Source organism: Onychostoma macrolepis, chromosome 04 (genome assembly GCF_012432095.1).
Source record: "Onychostoma macrolepis isolate SWU-2019 chromosome 04, ASM1243209v1, whole genome shotgun sequence".
Lineage (NCBI taxonomy): Eukaryota > Metazoa > Chordata > Actinopteri > Cypriniformes > Cyprinidae > Onychostoma > Onychostoma macrolepis.
Genome location: NC_081158.1, coordinates 24807233 through 24821088, shown reverse-complemented (window position 1 = coordinate 24821088; position 13856 = coordinate 24807233). Strand labels below are relative to the sequence as shown.

The 13856-nt window shown below is 38.2% G+C and overlaps 1 protein-coding gene across 5 annotated transcripts in view; it reads right to left on the bottom strand.

Annotated features, from left to right (window-relative positions):
• The window catches only part of atp2b1a (ATPase plasma membrane Ca2+ transporting 1a), a 31679-nt gene extending 23438 nt beyond the window's left edge, over nucleotides 1-8241 (bottom strand). Inside the window, exon 1 of one of the 5 annotated variants that reach the window (XM_058773869.1) lies at nucleotides 7992-8241. The gene's annotated coding sequence lies outside the window, so the exon portion shown is untranslated. Of the gene's footprint in view, nucleotides 1-5310; nucleotides 5328-6248; nucleotides 6395-7991 lie in introns of those variants that run through there. The other 4 variants (XM_058773872.1, XM_058773871.1, XM_058773868.1 and 1 more) reach the window with 4 other exon arrangements.
• Between the last annotated feature and the right edge of the window lie 5615 nt (nucleotides 8242-13856).

The window sequence follows — 13856 nt, the reverse complement described above, 5'->3', positions numbered from 1 at the left end:
AACCCCACTGAAATGTCAATGAACAGATTCTTTGGGACCATTTCAACAGCTACAAGGGCCGACAGTATGTTCGCTATCCTTGCCTTTATCAACAATATTTCATTATATTATAATATAAATATAATCAAGAAATGTGCTGACCAGATCAGCAGCAGGGATGATCTGAACAGGTTTAGGACAAGAGAGGTCAAAAGCATGAGTCTGTGATTCAAACTGTGAAAATGAGAAGATGGTGTTGTTAAGAACGCTTTGTCTCCGTAAGCAAAAGTAAAAAGTGTAGTAGCCCTCCAGGACTGCTTTACTTGCAGCAGTACATGCAGAGCGTGAAACAGCATGCTGCTCTGTAACAGGCTACCAGCTGGGCAATCAACTTCTCCCACAGCCAATGTCATGAACATTGCAGACAAATTAAGAGAAAAACCTTCAGTTAAACCTACTCTCAGGTGCAAAAACTCTGGAATTGACCTTTTTATGAAGCTCCGACAAAAAGATTTCCTGCACAACCAAAAATAAACACCATAAAAACATCATTAGCATTGGCAAATAAAGTCTCAAGTATGTCAAAGTCAACAAGCTCGGTTTTCTCTTTTATTAAAACTAGAAGTGAAAAGGGAAACACCCAACAGCTTTGCACTAAAGCAGCTAACTGTGCTCCTCCCTTCTGAAGAAACAACTGGTCCTAAAATGTGTCAGGTTTAAAGCTGAACTTCCTGAAATGACTGTCATCTCAAGCAGCCGTGGTACACACTTCATCATCGTGGTTCATTTTGACAGTTCAGAAAGAAATGAGACTGTAAATAACAGAATGCATGCAGGTTTCAAGCAAGATAACCTCTGTTCTGCACAGTCAAGCTTATTTTCTCCAAGTTATCATCTATGAGTGACCGCTCGACCACGATGAGGGAAGTGCCAAATCTTTGCTGTGCCGTGACAGTTTCAGGTTGCAGAGTAGGTCACATGTCACAACAGTGGAAAATCATTGTGATTGGATCTTCAAACTAACAGCAACCACAGTATGGTTGAGCAACAGTAATGTTAACCCTTGCTATACAAAGCTAGAGGTCAGTTTTGGACCAGCGCCTGTGGATTGCACCCACCTGCCTTCAGACTAATAATTTAAGCATCGCATCATATACTTATATGTTGTTTCATACAAAGAAACTGGCATTTATCGTAGTGTGTAATTTCATGCATTTTACCACCACTCAATCCTCCCTAAAAACTATACATTTATATATGCACCTGTGAATAAATAGGCAGGTTCACATGTGGTCTGAGAGCTCCTCTATGACAGAATGCAATGCATTTGAAAGCAGTAGAAGTGCAGCTGCAAGAAAACCTCAAGGAAAACCCTTTCGGTCTTGGTTGGCAATTGGAGACCCTATACTGTACAAGCCAACTTCATGCTAGTCAAGGACAGCGATTCCAGGGATCCCTCTGCAGTGGAGCTGTCGGTAATGGGGTATTTTTAGCAGCCTCAGACTGCCCACTCCCCATCCCCCTTGCTGGCTGTTGCTGAAATGGGTCAGGCCATTTCTATGTGGAGGGTACAATGCAGAGATGCCCCGCCTTACTCATGCTACATGGCTCAGTGCACTTAAGGCCACTTCACACCACCGACTGGGCACTTCTACTATACCCTCAGACACTGATCCTGCCAACTCACAGCAGCCGTCCAGCCACTCACTCAGCCATACAAAGCACAACTCCTCAAGAAGAACCTGAATGACACCTCCAAAAAAAGCCCATTAAACAACACGTACCCTTCATGCTGAAAAATAAAACACCTCATATTCCTAGGAACTTTTGATTTCTGTGATGCAAAACACACAGAATCCCAGAATCCAGTCATAAAAATGAAATTCACGGTATGACACAGAATGTCACTGAATTTTTGGGATGGATAAATGAAAAGTAGGGCTGTACACTCAAATCATGACATGGACTAGTGTCTTGCTGCATCCAAAATTGCATACTAGTCTACTCTATAGTAAGCAAAAACAGTAGTATGTACAAATTCACAGTATTCATAAAACAGTAGGCAAAAAGTCTCCGGATGGCCTACTGTTTCCAGCGAGATTCTGAATTGTGCATCCAGTGGACACTTTACAGGAGAGGATTTGTGAATGGCAGTGATACTGGTAGGTCACATGACAATGACAAAATAGTAGGTTCGAATTTCAATTAATGCTACCATATACATACTATATATAGACCATACTTTTTTTTTTTTTTAAACAGCTGCTAATTACTTGTACAATTTTGGACGCAGCCTATGTAAATATTAAACCCCAAAAAGACTGCTATTTTAATATGAATCCAAAAAATGTAAACCATTCTATCATTGCTAACATTTATTAAATTATCAGTTTTTTTATAAATTCAATTAGACATCCTTTTTGATTATTAAAAAAACTTAATTAAAACTGAATTTAGAAAAGTTTAAGCTAAAAACACATAACTATATAAAAAATAAAACAGATTTCATAGGGCCCTAATCATAACTTCTGCTTTGTTAGATGAGCACAGTGGGAAAAATATTACATTCAAACAGCTACGTACTTAAAAGCTCAGCGCTTTCATGTTCTCACCAGGACCTAAAACAGCATATCTAAAGAAGTGATTATCAAAAATGGGAACCTTTAAGTTGATTGTTATGGTTGCCAATCACAGCACACCAGCCAGCCATTTGCTCCGACCCCTGCCTCCATGTCTGACACTGCACAGTAAATCAGGGATGACTCGAACCATTAGACGTGATGGGATAATGGGCACGATGAGGCTTCAGAATTTATATTTGCTTAACTCATTGAATGTCACTTTGTGAATGGATGTGTGTGTGTGTGCGTATGACTGACATGACTAAAGGTTCTGTTTCTGTCCAAACACAATCTGTTTTATATTTAGATGCACACTTTTTAAAGACAGCACCTGTAAGCAGCAGTCAAACAGTACTGCTCACACATTCCTTTGCGGCGAAATAGGATTTCACTAACTGTTTTTACAGAGCATCAAATTTATTGCATCAAAAATAATAAATCTGATTGCAAATCGAATTTTAATGAGAACAAAGCCTTAACAGCAATCCTTCATCTACTTGGAGGTGTTAATTTACCCCAGTCATTTGAGGTCGGAGAAAATAACTATGTGTGCACTGTTCTTATTTACAGACCTCATTTAGATTGCGAACAGAAAATGCATTTGCCCCTAAGATGCCTATTTTATCTCTGTCATCGACGACTGATTAAGGCATAAAAGCAAGATGCTATACAGTAATTAAATTGCAACATTATTCAAATGTACTTAATAGCAAAGCACTCTATTTTTAGCTGTTTATAATAGCTTATGAGGGGTTGAATGTCACCTCAGATTAATGTGACACCAAAGCAGTGGCCTCTTACATAAACAATACTAGAGAGAGGGGCTAAGTTACCATCTTTCCATTCCAGTCAGCATGGAAAACATTCACATTTACTCAATTAAAATAATATAACAAATAATATAATTCAGCTTGTACTACAAGCACTGTACAAAAGCATGCACACTTTGTTTGACCAAACCATAGTTAAAACATTACTGGCGTTTACAGTGTTAAATTTAAACAAAACATATGCTAAAGACCAACATGCAATCTCACTGTGCATATGAACCTTACAAAATAATAATGCATAATTTTGCATTAAATTAAATTGATAAAGAGTCAATATAGTTAATTAAAATAAAACCATAAAAAAAATTGTTAACTGAAATAAAATTAAATATAAACCTTAATTTAATTATTTAAATTTCTAATTTGCCATTTAGTTTAACTTCTATCAAAATAACTAAAGAAATAAATTATTCAAAATTATATAGACAAGACAAAAAAAAAAAAAAAAAACACCTCAAAATTCCTAAACTTTTAATAATAATAATAATAATATTATTATATAGGCTACTAAATTATAAGCATGACAAGACTAATCGTAACCGTCATTTGAATGCAAGCTTCTTCTCACGGTGCCTACAAGTTACAATTCTACTATAAAGCTCAAGAAACTCAATAATTGCATACTAATATCTAGGTCAACAAATGTTATTAAATCAATAGATATACAACTAGGCCATGCCTGTGCGTATAACAGTCCAAAGGCCTCTGAAGCTCACTTGTGTCAAAGGTTAGTTTATTTAATGTTGGGATAAATCATAAAAAAAAAATTACTTAAGTAAAATCACATTTCCATGCTGCACAGGCTTGTCTCTTTTAACAGACAGTTTGGCGCAGTTGCAACGATCATGATTTTGTACACACACAGTATTTACTCCAAATCTGTCTTGGAGAAATTCTCTCAGGAACGTTTTTTACAATGACACATTTAAATCTCAATAACCCCCCTGAGTCTACACCGGTCATAGGTCAGTGTACACCTACAGCATTCTGTGAAGATCAAAAAAGTGCATTTACAAATAATACACCCTTACGAATTGATTTAAATAAAGCTCAATATACACTGTAGTCTCAAGGTCAAATTCAGCATTGCTGTCATACAGCGAGGTATTATCGGGAGCTATAAAAGCTCGAGCAAAAGAAGCAACAGGGCAGCGAATGATGTGCGCCAAGAAGCAACAGACCTGACACGCTATTTAAACGCACACCGGGGTCTATCTAGAAATTCTAGGTGCCATATTCAATCTCAACACATTAGGCAGACAGTAGATAAAATAAGTCAGCCGATTAGGTTGGGTACATTGTGTTTTGCACATCTGCTCCTTCAAATAGGATCCTAGCAAATTTGACGTGTCGCACAGCGCTTGTTCCAGTCCCCATGCAGAGTCACACATGACAGGAGGAATTAGGACTGTATACTACAACTGTTGACACGAACGCGCCACGCTTAAAGGGGCAGTTCGCCCAAAAAGAAATAAAATCATTTACTCACCCCAATGTTGTTATGCACCTTTCTTTCTTCGCAAAATATCGACGTTACAGAGGGCAGTCAGTAACGTAAAATGAAAGTGAATGGCGGTTGCGGCTGTCACTCTGTCTAACATCTCTTGACAAGAAAGTCACGCGGGTTTGGAACAACATAGTGGTGAGTAAACGATGACCAGAGTGACATTTTAAGCTTTTTGAACGCCGTCTAAACGGTTGTTGTAAATACGCATCGAAATGCGATAAATGAACAAGCAAGGTAATGGGTCGAAAAGCAAGTTGACAGCTGAAGCGTCCTCACATTTGGCTTTAGCCTGCTAGCGGTCTCAACTCAAATCATCCTGTCAAAAAAGGGTGTAAGGTTTAGTCTTGATAATGACACCAGATCAACATCTTACCTCACCCGAAACTGAAGCGGTCTCCAACTTTCCAACGCGACTCAAACACTCATTTTTAGGTAAAGCCCTAAATATAACGTTACCCGGCTAATGTCACAAGTCACCGACTGTTAAACTGACAGAGACGGTCGCTTAACGGAGCAAGTTAGCTCGTTTGACAGCATTTCATAAGAAACGAACTGTCAATAAACGCCAAAACGTTCATGTAAGAGAATAAACTGTCTCTTCGAGTCCGATAAAATCAGAGACAGTGCGTTAGTTTTTCACTCGAGTTAACGCTCTTATCGCAAACACCAAACGAATGACAGTCAACGGATCTGTAACAGTCACAGCGCGAGCCTTTTATTCAGCGGCTTTTCAAAAAAATATCAACGGCCGTTAAAATAACATTAGAGTCACCCTGTCTAGGATAACATGTCAAAAACCACACACAATGCTCCTTTTATATATTTTAAATGACGTTTAACCTCCAGCGCACATTTATTATTTTATTAAATCATTAGTTTATTATAAAATTTTATTTCTAAAATATTCATGGTGTCGCGTGATCGTAGATGTAGAAACGCGTCGCGCGCACATTTCACAAGCTTCATACGTCAAAAGCAACTTTCCAGCGTGCGCTACACTTCATCCCTGCATCTCAACACGGTGCGATACATTAAAACCCCATTGATTTTCCACACACCCCCGCCCCTGCAGTGACAATAGGTAGGTGTGGGTTAAAAATGCACAGCAGCCTGGTTGCCTTCTTACTCCTTTCTCTGCCTGCTACCAACTAGCAGGAGTTGCCTAGCCAAATTGGCTAGCTGATAATAACGCAAGCTAACGGACAGCGCGGTGAATGTAGACAGTCACCGGAGAGGAAGCAAAAAAACGGTGCAATTGAAACGCGGCAGTAACACGAGCATGCACGCGAGAAATGGTGAAATTACACTCACAATGCTCTCCGAACGGTGCCTCAGAGATCCCCCTCACTCTCTCGGTCTCCCTCAGACTCACTCTGCCGTCTATCTAGCTCCTCCAATCTGCAGAGAAATCCCTCCCACAGCAGCGCGTCGCTTGAGACATGTGATGCGCGTCAGGAGGACGGCCGCTGACATGCAGGAGGATCCTCATTGGCTGAGACGAGATGTCAATCACGCTAGGCGCACCCTCTGCCCAGCGTCCGCGCGTATTAACATAATTTATAAAGATGTTTCTGAGAGCGGTTAAGTGTAAAATGACTTGTTCGGCGTCGTGGTTTATTTTAACGTAATAAACGACGCGCTTCAGCGCGAGCCGGCGTTGTAAGCCCCGCCCACAGTCACAGACGAGTCTTCCCCGGCGGCTAATTAAACCTGACGTCATTTTTTCCATGACGTCGCCCGTTCTCTAGTCGATTCTGGTGTTGTGTTTGATTCGCGGTGTGTAGAAACTCATTACGACCGCTGATCTGAACCGGATTACTGCATTCTGCAGCGCCTTCCCAAGAATATGAATTAAACATTTGTCAGCTGGTTAACATATTACTGTTGGTTGAATTAGGTTGAGCCTCATTCATTCATTGAAAAAGATAACCAGACAGATTGTGCAAAATATTGTGCAAACGTCTTCTTTCTTTCTCATGCTAATAGAGTGAACTTGCATCACCAGCATTTTTCTCTCTGCATTTTCATCAAACTCATGTCCACTGAAGCACTTAGTTTAGCAGCCTGGCATCTTCCTTTAAAAATTGCATACAAGCCCGGAGCATTTCTGTCTGTGAACCTTTGTTATATACAAAGTCCTCCTGTCAGGGACTACCTGTACCAGAGGCGAATGAAAATCCTTGGTTAGGTAACAAAAACATGTCTTTTAAAGAGATGATGTGCAAAAAAAAAAATTCTTACATGTTACTGTGGTGCTTATCATTTTGCATGAGATACCACAGCTTCCTTTAATCATGATATAGATGGCATATCCTGTTCCTGAGGTGGTGTGCTGCAAGTCTTGCAGTTTAACAGTCTAAACTAATCTATGACAAATGTGATGACATAGCCTACTGATTATAAGATAATAATAAAAAAAATTAAAAAAAAACACCGCCTCACTCTAATTTGACTGTAGAACATGTGAATGCTCTGTCAATTAAATGTGTAAGGATTCAGGCTATAGATAAGAAAAACATACACCATAGCACCGAAGTTCTTCGAACATGTTAAGTCTACTGGAAATTATACTGAAACCAATTATTCATAAAGGTGCAATGTTACCCGTTTTCTCACACCTGACGTCTAAGACTTGCTAAGAAGTCCCCTAGTACTGATGGTTCTTTCTTCACAGCTTCATGTTTGTCATGGTAACCGTTGTTGTCATGTGTTGACAGTGGTGCACTTGAAAGATGATGCCAAAAGTGGAACTGTGTTGTGGGTTTCCCCATGAAGGCCTCAGAAGAAGCCACATCACATTCTTTGTTCTGTTCATTCTTTTGATACTTTTCTACTGACATATACAGGCATTCATTTGGGGGTTATTCAAAGCGACAAACAACACATATTACATAAATTTACAAAAAAAAAAAAAAAAAAACTAAATCTTACATAACAAAATGCCAATGTGTGTGTGTGTACTAAATTACAATTAAATGACAATATTACATACTTAAATGCCAAAAATACAAAATACTAATACTACATATATCAATTAAATATAGTGGAACTTACCTTAGTATAGAGGGTTATGATTCAGGTATTCAAGTGAGTGCTGTGTCTTCAAGGTTTTCTGAGGAATTCTGCTGATTAGGCGGAAGATTATTTCACTGTGATTAGGTTCATGCTCTCACCATCTTTGTGTTTTGACCCTTTATATAGACAGAGACTCTTCACCATCCAATAGCTATAATTTTCCGGGAACCCAAAGATCAAGACATCTCCTGGTTTTACTATCACAAAAGGACCTCTGATCAACCCGCTGGGGAAAAAACAGACAGTTGATGATAAACAGGCAGCAGCGTTTGAGCTGGGTGCTACTGACAAGATCCTTCCACCTAATGGGTTTTATCATTAACAAGAAGGAGACCGCTGCACAAGACCGTCTTTGAGCACTGGGTTTTGATATACAGCAAAACGTCAACTTTTTAAGACCATGTCATTTTAACTTGCGTTAAGCAAGGCTCAAAGGTTTGCTAATGTTCAATCAGATAGTGTGGGGAGGGGAGGTGTCAGTGAGTGCATTGATTGCTCAGCTTTAGTGCAAGCAGCTTGTAAATGTGGAGCATGTGATGCATATGTTTGCTGTAGGAATCTCTGGAGTAATCTATTAGACCAGACCACTTTGGTTTTTGCATCATATTTTCATCTAAAAGTAACATATAGCCCTCGCTAAGCCACGAGAGGCTGACAAACAAGTTTCCTTCCAGGCTTCCAAAACCTCTGAAGTGGAGAGGACATGAATCCTATTTTTATTTGTTCCAGTTTCCACTTCTGAGATTTTTATTTGGAGCCTCTCCCATTGGCGGCACACAGTGATGCCTGGCTCTTGAGCAGATGTCCCAGCAGTGCACGGATGCGCAAGTGCAGCCACCTTTTTTACTTCTTAAACATATTATCTTATACAGATACATACAGTATATGTGCGACCGTTCACTATCTATGACAACACAGTGTCAAAGTTTAGGATTTCAAGGTATGATTTAATATTAAGATTTAATATTAAACATAGAACCACGAGTAAATTTACAGTTTAAAAGGTAATAATTATATATCATTAATTACTCTAATATTAATACTAGTGCTGTCAAACAATTAATCGCGATTAATTGCATCCAAAATAAAAGTTTTTGTTTACATAATATACGAGTGTGTACTGTGTATATTTATTAATGTATATATAAATACAAACACATGCATGTATTAAGAAAAATATGTTATGTTTATATAGTAAATGTATTTTTATATAATATAAAATATAATAATATAAATGTATATACATGTAAATATTTTCAAAATATATACTGTATGTGTGTGTATTTATATATACATAATAAATAAACACAGTACACTATAAGAAGTGATAAGTTGACTTAACTTAAAAAAATTGAGGAAACCCGTTGCCTTACATTTTTTAAGTAAATGATAATTAAAAAAAATAAGTTAATTGAATTGTCAAGTTCACTTAACTTTAAAAAAAAAAATTATTATATACTTAATAATTTTAAGGCAATGGGTTTCCTCAATTTTTTAAAGTTAAGTCAACTTTCACTTTTTACAGTGTACACATATATTAAGTAAAAAAAAAAAATTATTTTGGATGCGATTATTGGATGCGAGAAACAATTTATTACACACACATATGCAATTAATTCTACGCAATTATTTAAAATATACACAATAATTTTTAAAATATAATTATTTAGAAATATAAGATAGATAGATAAAAATATAATTTTATAATTTATCACATGAGTACTAATGTATGACCTTGTTGGACAGTATGCCACACATACTGTGAAGTCAGAAGAGGGAAGTTGGTGGCGGTCTTGGCTTCTTATCGAGATCTGAGATAAGAATGTTTGCTTAACAAGCGGTTCAGAGTGAACAACAAAGCATTCTTGGGTCAAAAATACTTCTTTGACAGGAAAAATTCCTCAGGGCAGGCAACGAAGCCATCATGAGACTAACAGCGTCACTGCTGAAACTCTGCAGAAGATGACAAAAGAGCTGTCACGGAATGTCAGCTGACTCAAATCAATGTAGAAGAAGAGGACAGTGGAAATGGCTCATTAACAGACTTACACAAGAGGGTCCGGTACCCTATCAGTCAGGACACACGCTATTATTACTTCCTCTGGTCACCAATCTCCCTTCTCCAGCAATCTGGCTCTTACTACAGCTTTTTCCACAATGTCAGCACAGAACTTCCTTCATTCTGATGGGACACAAAAAAAAAACAGAGAAAGCAGAGAGAAAAGACAGAAGTCTGACTATATTTAGTATTATAATAATATACATACAGTGGCCTCAAAAGGTTTGTGGACACTTAGGCCAAACTTGAAATATATACATTTTGTTGCTTAGATAATAAAATATCAAACATAATGACATATACAAACAAACAACTTTAGAGCTTCTCTCTCAGAACTACTGTAACTTCACTTTTCTGAGTCATTTTGCTGGCACTTTTAACCATGTGTCTCAATGTGATATTTAGTTCACAAAATTTCCCTTAAATGAAGTGTGAACATGTTCCACTAATGTCTGACACCGGAAAGTTACATTATGTTTAAAACGTTTAGGCTTAGTGAATAATTTTAGTAAGTATTTTAATGATATTTCACAATATTACTGTTTTTACTGTATTTGGATCCCTTAAATTCTGTATATCTACTGTTTCACTATGCTATTAAAATCTTGCAAATATTTTTAAGTCATATTTGCTTTAAAAAGAATGCTTATGCTATATTTATTCGTGAAAAATGCCACTCTGTTTGACAATTTATCAAATGCAATTAAAATTCATAAGCGTCCAAACACTTTCCAGGGCTGCTGTATAATAAAATACCAGAAGACATACATGTATAACTAAAAGCAATGTTTAGTGGCAAGACACGTTATTACAATTTCAAACGATTTAAATCCTATAAACATGGGGTTCCCGCTATCAGACGCTGCTACTGCTGCAGTATGCGAAACAGGCATGGGTTTCTATTGGGGCAGGTTGTTTGGGGTTAGAGAAACTTAATGAGAAACATTCATTATACCAAACATGTCATCAGACAGCTGTAATTACAATAATTGTCTCTTCTCAGAAATACTACATGGGGGTGAATATGGGGTTTGTGTGGTGTAAGACTCCTTAATTAAGTCAACAATAAACTCCCCTCACTGACAGAGCGACAGTCCTGGCTTATTTTCCATGAGAGGGTAGAAATAACGTTTGCACAAAGTGCATCCCGCAAAACGCACATAATGCAGTCTGATGATGCGTCAATGAGCATAACGGCAGCCAGGGCGGGCTTATGGGATATGTTAAAGTATAACATTCAAAAATACGACCGCAAGAAAGATGTTAGTCCGCTTTGGGCAGGGGCATGTTTGTGTTTCCAGTTTCCAGTGGAATTTACAGCAGGAGCTCAGAGGTGAATGGCCCAGTGGAGAAAGACTGCAGCTGTACAGTGTGTGTGTGTGTGTGTGTGTGTGTGTGAGAGAGAGAGAGGGGGACAAAAACACAGACAGCGCTCTTAGTCAGCACTGGACCGGCAGCCGGGCCGGGGGGCCAAGTTTCCACTTGCGAACAATAATTCACCTCAAGTGCCCAGTGTGTATGTGCATATGTGTGAAAGGACATCCCTCACTCCGAGGGCTACAGAAGTGCCTCTCCCGCCCCAACATCCTCCAATTCCAAACCAAACCATGTCCATGTAAATATCTGACATATTTACACTCAATGTTTGAGTGTGTTTGTGTATGTTGTGTAATGGAAGCAGAAGGCCTTTTCAAGAAGGTCAATGAACCACCATGGACACTTACAGTGAGGGTGGAATATTCCGGGTTCAGTACAAGTTAAGCTTAGTCGACAGAATGTGCGGCTCAAAACATAATTTCTACTCATCCCACGTTTTCATTAAAAATCAAGGTTACAGCGAGGCACTTACAACAAGTAAATGAGGTCTATTTTTGTGGAAGAAGAAAACTTTAGTAACTAACTTTTTTACACTAAGATACATGCATATAACAATACACCTGTTAGCATGACTGAGTTTTTAAAAGTCAAATTATATTTATGTTCTATTTAATCTGTGTGTTTTGTAATATCCTTTGGATTGGTTCCATTCACTTCCATTATAAGTGCGTTGATGAAACACAGATTTTGCTTTCATGTAGAGGTCAAAATATTATTTTGTGGTACTATTATGGCACAAATGACATCAATTTACCTTAACTTCTGTACCCAGAGCATTCCTTTCAAAAGTCATTCATGCAGAACACACTTCTTCTTGCGGTTAAAAATGCAAGAAGTGCATGGCAGCGCAATGGAATAAAAAGGTCTTGAGACAAATTAAAAAAAAAGAGTGCCACCTTTTTAAAATGTTGTTTCATGTGCAAAACACTCCGAAAGACGTGAGGGTAACGATCAAAGATGTCCGACCAGTGCAAATTTACATAGAAAAATTTTACATACAAAAATACATTCTCTAAATCAACAAACACGGGCCAAATAGTGAATTTACGGAAGAGTTACTATCATATACTTACATTAAGGCCTTTTGGCATGTGCTTTTGTTAAAATGGAGAGCCTGTAGGTTGGCAAATTACCAAATTGGTTGAAACTGATGTACTTATGCGTCATTTTCACCTTGTTTTATTAGAGCAAAGTGTGTGCCTGGCTTCAAACCATGTGACCAATCAACCATCATTTGCTCCAGTGTTAATAAACTCACAACAATAAAGTAAACCCTCGACTGACCTGAGCTGGTTAAGCTGGTTATGGATTGCTGAGAATTGGAACAGCTCTTATGGGAACTTGGCGCCCTTTCGTCTCACTCTCTTCCGTTTCCCATGGACAATATACCTGATGTCAGCCATAAGGGAGAAGAGAGGAAGAGGAAACGGGGTAATACAGTGAGCCTTCATATCCTGAAGTCCAGTAACACAAACACACATGCACATGCCCCCTCGTCTGTAACAGGTAACGGTCCTGATCTAAGAGCATTATATGGGAGAGGAGGATGATAAAAGATGATAAAAGAGAGTGAGATCCACTTAAATTAGACATTGCATACAGATTTTAGATGAATACATATATATACCCATTTATACATGCATTTGGTTTCTATTTCTGTACCATTGTGCCAGGTAGCCACACCCACTCTGAAATCTTATTTGTCCACAATTTTGTTCACAGTTTTGGTAAAAATTCAGCTCTCTCTTTAATATGTCAATACAGGCCATTTATGTGACCAACTTGAACCTGGTGCGAAATCTGAGAAGGAAAATCTTTCACCTTTGTGTGAACTTCCTAATTGCATGGATTCCTATCGGAAAGACTGAATTTCGTACATGGAAATGTGATTGCAGCTTTATTAGTGTGTTGCAGAAAAGGTTTTAATTCTCTCAATTTAGTTGTATGAGTGAGCATTTCTTTCTGAATCTCTACATCGTGATGCACACCTTCCTATTGAAATCAACATAATTTTAGCATGCTCTGACTTACTTAACTCAAGTGTTTTGGCACTCATATGCTTCACATGCACCCAGGCCGCACGATGCCTACAGCAGCATCTGTGCTGTGCTGAATGAATGAGTGAGCGTGTGGTTAACCCATAAACAGAGCAGGGAGAAAGTGGAAAGTGAAGTGAAAAATGGTGCAGCACTGAAACTAGACCACAACCATTTTAAGAGCTGAAATTTTCCTACCTCTGACCACTGGAACAGGAGAAATGACTACTAGTGGAGCAAAACGATGGCCTATAGTTTGAAAAGAGATTCGTTCTTCCTCAGAAATTCAGATTTTAAACAAAAGGCATATTGTTGAAGCTTCTTTCCTCTTGATGTGTAACGGTTGTGATCTCATGGGCAAGTCAGAGCTCA